At 38.1% G+C, this 14,046-nt stretch overlaps 1 protein-coding gene across 1 annotated transcript in view; it reads right to left on the bottom strand.

The window, feature by feature from the left end:
- LOC150104937 (uncharacterized) overlaps positions 1-14,046 on the bottom strand; it is a 352,647-nt gene that overhangs the window by 206,297 nt on the left and 132,304 nt on the right. The gene's annotated exons all lie outside the window — the stretch shown is intronic.

A 14,046-nucleotide genomic window follows, 5' to 3' on the forward strand; every position in this document is an offset into this window, starting at 1 on the left:
TTTGAATTGACAAGTTTTATGTATACTTGTGTAATATTTAGTTAGCATTTTACAATCTCAGTATTGTCTCCACGTGCAGTGATTATATTCTACCCCCCCCCCAACAAGGCCGCATTATTCGTAATGTAATTGATGAGTTTATAGCTTGCTATGCATGTGGTATGTGTGTATCCTGTTCTTTAAGAAGGTGGCAGGTGCAAGACAGGAATGTGTGCATGAAATGCAGGTAGTTGAAGGTGCTGGGAGACAAGAGTGTCTCGATCCTGAGATTTAGTGGCAATGAAGATAGTGCTTCAGAAACACATGATTTTTAGTTTGTGGATGGAGAGAATGTTAAAGACCTAAATAAAGATTTAGCATTGAGTTGTTTAGCAGACAGAGATGAGTTGTCTGATGGCCATGACTGTGCATGTAAATGGCAATATAAGGCAGAATGTGTGGAGAGAGAGAGAGAAAGAAACAGAACTGCTGAGAAAGGAGATGGAAGGAATGAAGACTGAGGTGATGAGTGTAAATGAAGATCTTGAGAATTGGCTAGTGCGAGAGGAATGAGAGTAGGTGTAAGAGAACAGAATCAGAGAGCCAAGGAGAAAGGAAGGTAAGAGAGAATGGGAAAGACAGTGGAAGAGAGGAAATTGCAGAAAGAAGAGACTGTGGAAACAAGGGATAGAGAGGTGAGAGGGAGAGAAAGGAGAGAGAGAGAGAGAGAGACTGCAAGACTTAAGAGTCAGGGATGCCAGTGGGAGAAGGGTGAATGAATCTATTCAGTGTCATGTATGGAGATTCAATGATTCTTGGTGTGTAGAGAGCCAGAGGAGTGTTTGCCTGGTGGGATGATAGAAAGTGTGGCAATGGCAGTGAAGAGGGATAAAAGTTTGGAGGAGATGATAGTAATGGTTGGGATAAATGACCTGAAAAGTAGCATGAATTGTGTAGTAGCACAAGATTTGATGTTAATGTTAGACATAGTGCAGCAGAAATGTGTCTGAGGAAAGATAGTGAGTGTGTTGCCCCAGTATGATAACACAGAGTGGAGGAGAAGAGCAGTGATGACGAATTAGATGATAGTCAAAATGTACAGGAAAAGTGGTCTGGAATATATGGATTTGCATTTGAGGTGAGGAAGGGAGCTGTATTCAAGAGATGGATTTCATTTGGATGCAGAAAGATGCAGGCACTTGGAGAGATTGTTGTTTTCTGGATAAGTGAGTGTGTTGAGACAGAGAAGCCACAATTGCACAGGTAGAATGTTGCAGGGATGGCCTCCATGTGAGGATAGTAGCTTGAAATATGGAGTGTACACTATATTGGAAAGCCAAGTGGAGTATGAGTGGAGTAATAATGGCTATAAGAATGCTGGCAATGCACTGTTTTTCTGTATACAAATGCTAAGAGCATTAGGAATAAAGAATGAGTTTATTGCATTGATTGACTCAGTCGCTCCAAAGATTGTTGGTATCAGTGAAACTTAGTTAACTGAGGGGGATGTTCTAAAAGGGATAGAAATCAAAGAGTATAGCATATTTCAGCAGGATAGGGAAGTTAGAAGTATTGGTGGTGTTACTCATGATAAGAGATTTCTTCAATTAACACGTAAAAACACAAGGGATAAGTAATATTATTTATTAAGACCACATATTTCAACCTGAATATTACAAGCCATCATCACTGGCAACAACAGTTAATCACAAAGTTGAATGTGAAGAATGGATTGATTTGAAAAAGTAAGAGTCGCATGTATACATAAACCGATGAAGTGGTATAACTGAGGAAATATTGCAAAATTTTAATCTATTAGCTATTAAAAAAAATTATTGAAGTGTGATTAAAATACAAGTTTCCAATATCTTAAACAGAGAGTGCGCTATAAATTTGAATGCTTGTAATAAAACAGGTGCCCGAATTTATACTGACACCGATAAAGTAATCGTCTTTCAGACCATAGGATGTTGTGGTGTGTATCTATTCTGTGCAGTGCCAAGCCAGATTTTTCAGATTTATTTTTGCTAATGTAAGATTAGTGTTGTTGTATTCTCTTTTTTTACAGAGTATCCAGTTTATCCAAAGTAATAATGATGATGGTCAGATGGCTCCTCTCTCTCCTCTAGCTCTCCCTCATGGATATGGTGGAGAGAGGAGCCATTTATCTTTTGAAGATGGAAACAATGCTGATAATTTGTTTGATAGGAAGAAAAGTAGCCACTAAATTGTATTTCTTAAGAATTCTGGAAATGAGTTCCGAGATGCCAGAAATGTAAGGAATTGGAACTCTATGTACTGTTCCTTTGTTATTTACGCTAGGATTATAGAAATTAAAAAAACTGTTGCATGGTCCTTTCTCTGAAGCCATTGAATTTCATATATCATTTGATGTTTAAGAGTTCCTGTTGTAATAGTTGAGGTGTAGAACAAATAGTATGAACACGTTGCAATAAAACTTTTAAAATTCTACACTCGACAGCAATAAGCTCACCATCCATCACAGAAAGATTTTGAGCTGACTGCTGTTTGAATTTATGTCTATGAAAGAAGGAAGTAGGATTTCACTGGACTATATTTTCACTGGAGTAATAGTCAGGCTGAAATATATGGCCTTAAATAAATATTATTACTTATCCTTTGTGTTTTTTTGTGTTAATGGAAGAAACTGCTCATGGCACAAGTATCTCTTAAACAACAATCATGAAAAGAGATGAATTGTGTGCCCTTAGGGTGGAGAATCTCAGTAGAAATAATACAAATGGCTTTGAGGTATATTGTGAGATGATTATTGGGATGTTGCTACAGACTAGGTAATACAGATGATGATGAGCAAGAAATGTTTAGGCAAATTAGTTTGGGAAGCACAAAGCAAGCGATCATCATGGGGACTTCAACTATAGTGATATAAACTGGGCAGAAGAAACTGCATGCAGTAATAAAGGAACTGAATTTCTGGATTTCTTGAGGGGATAACTATTTTAGACAGCATATGGTGGAGGGAACATAAGGATCAAGAATTCTGGATTTGGTCACAGATTCAGAGGATCTGATTGTCAATGAGATGACATACTTGTCCCCCATTGGTGAGAGTAATGTAGTCCTGACTTGGAGGATGAATAGGTATCACAAGAGAAGGAAATTATATGAAATTATAAGGCAGGTGACTATAACAGACTTAGAAACTGGCTTGCAGCAGTACAATGGATAAAAGAATTTAAAGGAAGAAAAGTCTTTAGTACACTAGGAGATACTCAAGGAAAAATTGTTGACAGCAACAATAGATTGTATACCTTAAATGAAGAAGATAAAGCAATTGGAGTCAAACGGATGAAAAAGCAATAAAAGAAGAATTGTAGAAGAAAAAAAGATTATGGAAGGCATAAAAAGCGAGTAGTGGACAATAGTTGTGACTCATGCTAGGAAAGTGATTAGCATTGTAAGGAGAGAAAAATTAGAATATGAGAGGAAACTAGTATTGCAATCCAAGGAGAATCCCAAGGAGTTTTTATTGCTGTGTGGCGAGTAGTAGGAAAAATGATAGTGGGTGGATTATTTTACTCGGTGAAGATGGGAATCAGGTAGCCAAAGCAGATGACATAGTTGAGCTTTTTGGTGATCACTTTATTAGAATGTTCCATCCTGGTACTACAGGCTTTATTCCTAGAGGGTTAATGAGTGGTGAAGTGTTAGAAATGGATGAAGAGGATGTATTCTGAATACTGAGTACACTAAATATCGAAAGGCAGTGGACTAGATGGAATTTCAGCATGTGTTTTAAGGGAATGCGCTATGGAACTGACTGTGCCATTATCTTGGCTATGTAATGAAAGTCTTGTGAGAATAGGTTCCTGGAGAGTGGAAGGAGGACATTGTATAAGAGTGGTGGTAGAATAGAGGTATCAAACTATAGGCCTGTTTGTATTTCTTCTGTAGTTAAGATTTTGGAGAAATTGGTAAGAACTCATACAGAATTGGGTAGATGAGGGTAATATTATTTATGCAGGCCAACATGAATTTCTTAAAGGGCACTCTGGTTTTAGTAATCTGGTTATCTTTTACATTAGAGTAACAAGAGTAGTGGATGAAGGTAATTTTTTGGATTTTTCCAAGGCCTTTGCAGGGTGCCATGTGACAAGTTGATTTTTAAGTTGCATCACATGGGTTTGGATCAGGTTAGTGGACTGAATTGGTGATTGGTTCTCTGATAGATATCAGAGAGTTGTGTATGAGGAAGCATATCAGGGAGTTGGAAGGTTGCAAGCGGCCACTGAGTTCGATCCTGGGATCATTGCTGTTCAATCTATGTCAATGATATTGTTGCAGTACTATAGTAAGATGTTCAGTTGTTTGCAGATGATGTGAAGCTTTGGAAGGTTATTAGTAATAGTGCTGATGTTTTGGCTATTCAAGAGGATTTGAATAAGCTAGAAGGGTCGACGTTTTAATGCAACTAAATGCAAGGTTTTAAAATTTGGGATCCACAGAAGGGATGCTTCATACTCACTTGGTGGAGTTATACTGGAAGAAGTGGAGGAAGCAAGAGATCTGGGGTTGATTGTGGATAGAAATTTAAAGTTCCGAAGACATATTACAAAGGTGGTGAATACATCTTGGAGAACTGCAGCAAAGTTGAGGAGAACATTGACCACAAGGGATAAAAGTATGCTAGTTCCATTATATAAAGCTTTGATCAGACCACATTTGGATTTCTGTGCTCAGATCTGGTCACTGAGATTTGAAGGGGATGAAGTAACCTTGGAGAGGGTGCAGAGACAAATAACAAAAATGATGTCAGGACTGTGCAACATTGATTATGAGGATAGACAGAGGGCATGTGTACAGCAGAATTTGGTGGATAGAAGGCAAAGGGGGGGGGGGGTATATTCAAAACATTTAACCTGTTGAAGGATTGAACACTGAGCAGAATTTTTATTTTAGAATGAGGGAAAGGAACAAGGAAGTGCAGTCAACTGTGGATGATTTTATGGAGTGGTATGACATACTTTGTGTTCACTAGTGTTGACTTTCCAGGATGAGTCTTGTGACTCCATGGAAGTCAGGAAAATAATAATAATAGTAATAATAATATATCTAGAAGGAGTGTTCTAGGTTCGATTCCTGTCGGTGATGTGAGGAGCTGAAGGATCTTCCTCAGCCATAGCCAAGTAAGCCAGTCTTGGGCATGGACAGTAGGGTCCCCCCCCCCTCAGTTTATGTGCCTGTGGGGGGGGAACCGGCCTTGAGAACTCAACACTACAGGACATAGGGCTGCCCACCTTATCCTGTGAACGGTTTGAGGTCTGATGATTAATAAAACCCTCGACACCACAAGGTAAAAGAGGGTAAAAGGAAGATGAGATGAGATGGGGAGATACATCTATTTTTTTTTTATTGTTTTTGTTGGAGTTGTTCTCTGTGTAACCAATAGTATTATTCATTATTGTTTTTTTTATATCTCTTGCTAATATCACCTAATCATTTTTGTTTATCTTAATATTATTACTATTATCATCATGGGAGGTCCCACTGTCACTCACTCACTCTCTCTCTCTCTCTCTCTCTCACACACACACACACACACACAAAATCATAGTTTCTAGGAATAGCCATTTGTGTCCCTCTATTCCTGCAAAAACTCTGGTAATAACCCATTGCCAACTTATATGCTTGAATTTATTCCCTCCTCCTATCCACTAGACTCTGCAGTTTGCAGAGTCTAGTGGAGTGGACAGACTCTGCAAACTGCATTTCCTCAATCACTCTTCATTACCAACATTTGGAACAGAAACTACCTTAGTCAATTATTTCTGGGCCCCTTCCAATACTTTTTCACTATTCTGAAAGTTAGATGACAAATCTATGCAGTAATTCATATGCAGCCTAATCAAAGCCTTATACAATGAAACATCCTTACTTCTATACATCAAGTATCCTCTGAATCATTGCGAAATAAGAACCATAATTTAGGCTTTTATCTGCCATCATCCTCAGGTTTCTTATCTCCTTTGCCTCCCCACCGAAATTATTAAATATGGTTTGTAATTGTTCATAGAATTCAAATCTATCATCTTCTCCCCTCTGGTGCATATAATCCAGAGGAGAGAAAATGCCTCTATTTATTTTTTTAATCTAACTTCTATGATTATTTAATTCCAGTATACATAGTAATTTATATATTTTTTATATATTTTGAAATAGATTTATGATGTGAAATTGTAATGCCTGCTTGCATCCTTTGATCTCTCCCAACTCCACTATATGTTATAAAGTCATAGTTTCCATGGTTCCTTTTAATTTTCAATTTTAAACCCTTCTATAGTTAATACTGTATATAATTCTAACATTATCTAGTTCTATCTAATAGTGTATCTAATTTGGTATGAATGATTTGTTTGGACATGGAAGAATGTAAGAATGAATATCAGCAGGTTATTGAGGAGAGTGAAAGACAAAGTTGTGGTAAGAAGGGTAGCTTGGTGTTGCCCAGGTAGGGCAATAATGATTTGCAGCAGAGAGCAAAGATATTGAGTAGAATGTTAGCAGAAATGTGTGAAGAGAAAGGAGTTCAGTTTGTGAAAGTGTAGGATGTGTTTGAGGGATGAATAGAACTGTATAAGAATGACTGACTGCATCTGAATGGTTTTGGAGTAAGTCATTTGTGAAGGTTGTTGCTGCTGGAGAGAGAAAGAGAGAGAGAGGTGTAATGAGTGATGCAAACAAGGTATGAGTGAAAGTCAAAGATGATGTAAATGAGCAGGAGAATGGACCAGATGAGACTGATATGGTTGTGAATGTGAAGGAGAACAGAATCTGAGAACTGGAAAGCAAGTTGAACATGGAAACTGGGTGGGCAAGAGAGGTCAGGGGGACCCTGTAAGGAGAGTGGATTCTGAAAGTGGTAAATGAATGTATGTATGTGGATGGTCAGCATAGGAATGGCCAAGAATACATGCTGAGGATTTGAATCTGAGAGGCTATATAAGGTAGAAGATAAGCAGACAAGAGCAGGTAAGAAGAAGTCACAGACAGGGATACAGCATGAGTAAGAAAGGTTATAGACCAAAAAATGAATTGTTATATTTATTTATAAATGTCAGGAGTATCAGAAATAAGGGCAATGAAATTGTTGTATTGATATTGATTGAGTTTTATGTACCCCAAAATAGTTGGAATGAGTGAAACATGATTGGTTAGAATGACATTTTGATGGGAATAGAAGTGGAGAGAAGTTTTTTATGAAGATAGAAAAGGCAAGAAGGGGGGAGGAGGAGTGCTACTGATGATAGTAGGGTAATTATGTCCACACATGGTTGAGATACAGGGAGAAAAAATGTGATTCAAAACCACTATTTGTTGTGGTGTGTTGCTACAAGCCAGGGAATGTGGATGGTGTAGACAAAGAAATACATAGACAACTTGGCTTAGTGAGCAAGCAAAGGGTGATCATTATGGGTGAATTCAACTACAGCAACAGTGACTGGAATAAAGAGATAGCAACAAGGAATAAGGAGAATGAATTTCTCAAGTTCTTAAAGAACAACAATCTTAGGTAGTACGTAACTGTCTAAGATTGCACATGAGGGTTAAGAGTCTTAGATCTGGCTATATCATCAGATGTTATAGAAGTTCTCATGGTCACATGAGAACTTCTATAATAAGAGATATTATTATTTATTATTACGGGTATCTCCATGGAGTCAGTAAACTCATTGTGGGAGACCCAAACTATCAAAATAATATCAATCATAAATATTTTGAATTCATTTACAGACAAAGAACTCGCAACCAAGTCAGGCAATGCAATGCATTCCACTCATTCACTACCCTCCAAGCAAAAAACCTAGTTCTCACACCCTTGTTAACCATACTTTTCCTTAATTTCCAGGTCATCCCTGGAAATTAAGGATCATCACCATCAACACAGCTGAAATATTTCCCCTGCATCAATCTTATAAAAAACTTTTAGTAATTTAAATGTCTCTGTCATATCCCCCTCGTCTCTGCCTATCAACCAACCTCTGCAATCCCCAAGCCCTCAATCTATTAATGTATGGAGCATTTTTTACATCACTCACCAACTTAGTCACTCTCCTCTGAACCCTCTCCACAACCTCCTCATCTCCAAGGAATCCAGGTAACCAGACCTGAGCACATTAATCCAAATGTGGAAGTATCAACACCTTATAAAGGAGAATAATAACATCTTTATCTTTGGATGTTAGTGTGTTCTTCAATAACCAAGTAATCCTATGTGCAATCTTGGACACCTTAGCAATGTGCCCTCTGAACTTTATCTTCCCTAGCCACCAACACCCCCAAGTCCCTAGCCTCATCAATCTCTTGGAGTACCATTCCATCAATGTTGTGCACAGCAGGTAATCTTTTAATCCCAAAATGCATAATCGTACACTTTTCCACGTTGAACTGACATCCATTACCCTTTGCCCATTTTGCCAGCTTATTTAAATCATCCTGCAAACTCTCAACATCAACTTGAATTTTTATTGCGCTACCCAACTTTGTATCATCAGCAAACAACTGAATATCTCCCTTTAAGCCATTTCCTGTATCATCATCATCATCATCATCAAATTCCTGCCATGTACCCTCAAAGGGTGTACAGGATATGACAGTACTACATGAAAAAATTACATCATTACTAACTTCCTATCTACAATTTTCCTCCAAATCAGTCTGTTACTTGTCAAGACTCCAACATTATCAGATCTTATATTTCTATCGTCTAAGGCACTTTGTACCGTATCAATCCACCTATATCTTGGTCTTCCTCTGGGTCGTTTTCCTGCCAACCTGGCAGAGTACACTTGTTTTGCTAATCTTTCCTCTCCCATTCTATTTAAGTGACCATACCATCTGAGATTAGCTCTGCTAACACATTCCTGGATGCTGACAATGTCAAGTTCTTTCCTAATATCCTCATTTTTAATATGATATTGCCATTGATGCCATCTGTTCACGCCTCTAATCTTTCTCAGGACTCTCATATCTGCAGTCTCTAGTCTTTGGTCAAGTGTTTTACTTCTGACCCAGCTCTCAGATCCATAAGTTAAAATTGGTTTGAACACAGTCTTGTATACAGCTAATTTAGTGTTCCGACTAATTTCTTTCTTATTCCATATGAATTTATTCAATTGACTTCCCACGATACCAGCTTTGCTGATTCTGTAGTCTATTTCTATATTTAGTTTACCATCTTCAGTAAAAATTGTGCCTAAGTAGCTGAAATGTTTTACTTGTTCCACAGGTTCTCCATTCACAACACAGTTGACATTTTCAATGATTCTGCCTATTTTCATTGTCTTTGTCTTTTTATTGCTGACCTTCATACCATATCTATTACAACAGCTATTCAATTTAGTCAGAGAATCTTGCAGACTTGTAGCAGATTTATTTAGAAGTATAACATCATCCGCATAAAGCAGAGAGCTGACATTAACATCTCCAATTTTGATATCAGGTTTAATACCACATTCCTTCATAATGTGATCCATATAGATAATGAATAACAGAGGGGATAATGTACATCCTTGTCTCACACCAGATTTAACATTAAACCATCTTCCTGTACTTCCTTCAATTCTAACTGCTGACTCACAACTCAAATAAAGACTAAGTATTGCTTGATATAATGCCCCATTGACACCATATAACTGCAGCGTATTGAATAGCTTCTCTCTTGGCACCTTGTCATATGCCTTTCCCAAATCGACAAAACTTAAATACAGATCTTTGTTATATTCCCATGCTTTCTCGACTATTTGTCGTAAAGTGAAGATCTGATCCTGACAGCCTCTATTTGGCCTGAATCCAGCTTGTTCTTCACCAAGCTTTTCTTCCACAATTCTTCTCAACCGTTTCTCAAGTATACTTGCATAGATCTTGCCAGGAACACTCAGTAGGGAAATACCTCTGTAATTCTCACATTCAGTTTTATTTCCCTTTTTATATATGGGTACTATGAGAGCTCTACTCCAATCATCAGGAATTCGTCCCTCTGTCCAGGCTTTCTGAACTATGCAGTGCAGCCACTGTAAGACGTTTATACCACCATACTTCAGCATTTCTGGTCGAATATCATCTACTCCTGCTGCCTTTCCACATTTCAATCCTTTGATGGCTTTTTCTACTTCAAGTATGGATATGTATTCCTGACTGCATGCCTGGTCAGTGTTTTTTATCACTCTGCTGTCATCACTTCTTGTTTCATTTAGCAGTTTTTCAAAGTAATTACTCCATACTTCAAGGATATCTTTTTCTCCTGTTTTCATTTCACCTTTATCATCTCTAATTCCTTTTACAGCACTCTTTCCTCCATTCCTAAGCTTCTTCAACAACCTCCAGAATATTTTGCCACCTTCTTGATATTTATTTTCTATATTCTTGCCAAAGTCCTCCCATGACTTTTGTTTAGCTAGTTTTACACACTGTTTAGCTTTCTTACATTTGTCTCTGCATTCTGTAAGAGTAAAAGCTGACTTATTTGCCAGGAACTTTTGATATGCTTTCTTCTTTTCCTTCACTGCCTCTTTAACTTCCTGTGTCCACCAGGGAGTTCTGATTTTTTTATCTTTGCACACAACCTCACCACATGCCTCTCTGGCAGAATCAATCAATGTTTCCTTCAGAGTTTGCCACTGAATCTCCAAGGTTTGATTCCTGTTCTCAAACTCTTTCATTTTCTTTTCAATAATATTTCTGTATTTTAGTCTACAGTTTACATCTGAGAGCTGCTCAACTTTTATTCGCTTTAAAACTTTCTTACATGTTATTCTTTTCAATATGAAATGCAATTTTATCCTGCTCAAGACTAAATAGTGATCACTTCCAATTTCAAATCCTCTGTACACTCTGGTGTCCTGCACCAGGGAGAAAACATCACTATCAACAATAACATAGTCAATGAGACTTTTCTTATTCCTAGCCTCTTCTCTCCATGTGAATTTGTGCACATTTTTATGTTGGAACATGGTGTTAGTAATAACCAGTCCATGTCCTGAGCAGAAATCCAACAGATATTTGCCATTATTATTAGCTTTGCTCTTTTCTCCAAATTTTCCCAAAATATTTTTGTATGTCTCACAATCATTTCCTACTCTACTATTTAGATCCCCAACAAGGACCAACTTTTCCTTTTTCATTGTGTCAGTTGCTTTTTCTAAAGCCTCAAAAAATTCCACCACTTCTACCTTAGTAGAACCTTCTGTGGGACCATAGGCACAAATAAGTCTCATTGTCCAGTTCCCCATTCTCATATTTGCCCACATTACTCTACTTGAGACTGACTGTCATTCAAGAAGATTAACCTCGTATTTTGTGTTGAATACTATGGCTACTCCTCCTTTTCCTTGATTGTTATTGCCTGGATATAACATTTTGTATTTATTGCTCAGAAAGATCTCACCAGTTTTGGTCTTTTTTGTTTCAGTCACCCCTATTATGTCGATCTGGTACTTATCTAATTCCTCAGCTAGCTCCATTTCTTTGCCATTCAGGCTTCTTACGTTGATAGTACCGATCTTTAACTCTGGTGATGTTGAGTTGGGGTTTGTTTTCAGATTTGTTCCAGTAGCTGACTTTTCGCTGTTCGCCCTGGTTCCCTGGCGAAAACAACGGGGGCCTTGTTTAACCGGGCGACGCCCCAGCCGGCATGAAATTTTGTCATGTTGTACCATCATTTTTTATTTTGGTTTAACCAATAAGAATACAATTTGGTCGGCTAAATTCCAAATTGCCAGCCCATCCTCGTTCGTTCAGTATCAAAGTAGATACCCAACAGGGTGCACCACGAGAAGGTGGTTTTGGACATTAGGTCAGAAGCCCTGGTCGGTTCTCCGCATTCCTTTAAAGGCTATGTGGAGGTCTCCTCTCAGTTATACAGCTTTGACCCTTAAGCACCCCAAATCCTCTGTCATTTATGTACAAATTAAACAACAATGGCCCAAGCACAGAGCCCTGAGGCACACCACTGGTCACCTGCCTCATCCTGGACTCTGCTCCTCCATACACCACTTTCTGGTATCTCTCCCTGAGCCATTCTCCTATCCATATCACCAGTTTAGTATCCATTCCCATCTGAATGTTGGTAATGATCAGTTGCATGAGAAGTACAAAGAGCAAGCCAGGAAGGTAACTCAGTTGGTAAATGCAGTGGAAATGCAGTAGGAGGAGAAATTAGCTAAACAAGCTAGTTCTTTTGATATGTGGCTAGAAGAAGGAAAAACAATTACTGGAGTATGATGCTAGTTGATGACACTGGCAGATTGATAACCAGTGTGGAGGATATAGTTAAATTATTCAATGATCAATTTATCAGTGGATCCTTGTTAAGGCAACATCAGGAGAAGCTGGAGTGAAGAGGGACTAATGGTGAATGCACTTAATAAGTGCATTCAATATACGAGGGTTGTTTGAAAACTTTGGTAAAAAAATAAGTTAAACACATTTTTTGGAAAAAATCACCTTTATTTCTCAACATAGTCTCCATCGAGGTCTACACATTTGGTCTAGCGAGTTTCTAATTTTTTCATTCCATCTAAAATGTAGGATTTGTCAAATTGTGCATTGTGTCAAATTTTACAAATTGTCATTGGCAGTTTTGAGGACATCCTCGTTCAAAGAAAGTTTTTTCCCACCGAGCCAAATTTTTAAGTTTGGTAACAAGAAGTCATACGGGGCCAAGTCCAGAGAATATAGCAGATGTGGAACCAATTCGAACCTCGATTCGTGTAATTTTGCCATTGTGATGGCCGATGTGTGGGATGGTGCATTGTCTTGATGAAAGAGCACTTTTCTGTGCACCAATCTTTTCCATTTTTTTCTTCAGTTCTTCTTTTAAATGGTCCAATAATGACGCATAATAGACTCGTGTTATTGTCTTACCCTTTTCCAAATAATCTATCATGATAATTCCTTGGGAATCCCAAAAAACAGTACGGTGGCCATCACCTTCCCAGATGACAAAACAGTCTTCGCTTTTTTCGGTGCTCTTTCACTGGGCATTGTCCACTGTTTTGACTGCTGCTTGGACTCAGGAGTCTAGTGGTGGATCCAAGTTTCATCTGCAGTCATGAATCAATGCAAAACCTCCTCGAATTGTGATTAAACATCACCCAAACACTGCATTGAAATGTCTTTTTCGCATGCATTTTTGATCGACAGTCAACAATCGCAGCACCCATCGCACACACAGCTTTTTCATGTGCAATTTTTGTGCAGGATATTATACATCCGTTCAGCTGAGATGCCTACAATCTCACAATACCATGGATTTTGTCAATCATTTCCTTCGTAGTGACCTCAGTCAGGTATCCGAAGCATGCTTCCTCTTCGATGGATCTACGACCATGTTTAAACTCATTTATCCAAATAGTCTTTAATGCTGGTGCAGAGTCCCCATGAACTGCATCTAATTCGACTTTGATCTGTGTGGCCATCCACTTTTTCAAATAAAAGTGTTTTTTCACTGCATTTAAAATGACCGTGTTCCATTTTTTATGAAAAATGTGAACATGGTCATTTTAAATGTTTGCCAAACGATAACTATGCATTGCACGTGGCTAAAATTTTGCCAGGGATCATGAAAAAGATGATACATGCCAACAGTGATATGAATGAACAAATTGTGTCACTATCTATTGAAATTTACCAAACTTTTGAAACAACCCTCATAATAAGGCAATAGGATTTGACAGTATATTACTATGTGTCTTAAGGGAATGCACTATGGAATTAATTGCACCTTTGGCATAACTATTTAACATGAGTCTTGAAAAGTGCAAGTCCCAAAGGAATGGGAGGTGAGGAAAATTGTTCCAGTTTACAAAGGAGGGGAGGAAAGTGAATAAGACTAAGGCTACATATTATAGGCTAATCTGTGTGTCTGGGATTTTTGTTAAGGTATTAGAGAAGTTGGTAAGGACTAGGATTCATAAGTGAGTTGATAATAGCTGTGTTCTTTATGATGGTCAGGCAAAGGTTTGTTAGGGGAGATCATGTTTCAGTAATCTGCTTACATATTACAACAAGGTGACAAATTACTTGATA

This window comes from Typopeltis vanoorti, chromosome 7 (assembly GCF_054136105.1).
Source record: "Typopeltis vanoorti isolate ZY-2024b chromosome 7, IOZ_Tvanoo_1.0, whole genome shotgun sequence".
In the NCBI taxonomy this organism is placed as follows: domain Eukaryota; kingdom Metazoa; phylum Arthropoda; class Arachnida; order Uropygi; family Thelyphonidae; genus Typopeltis; species Typopeltis vanoorti.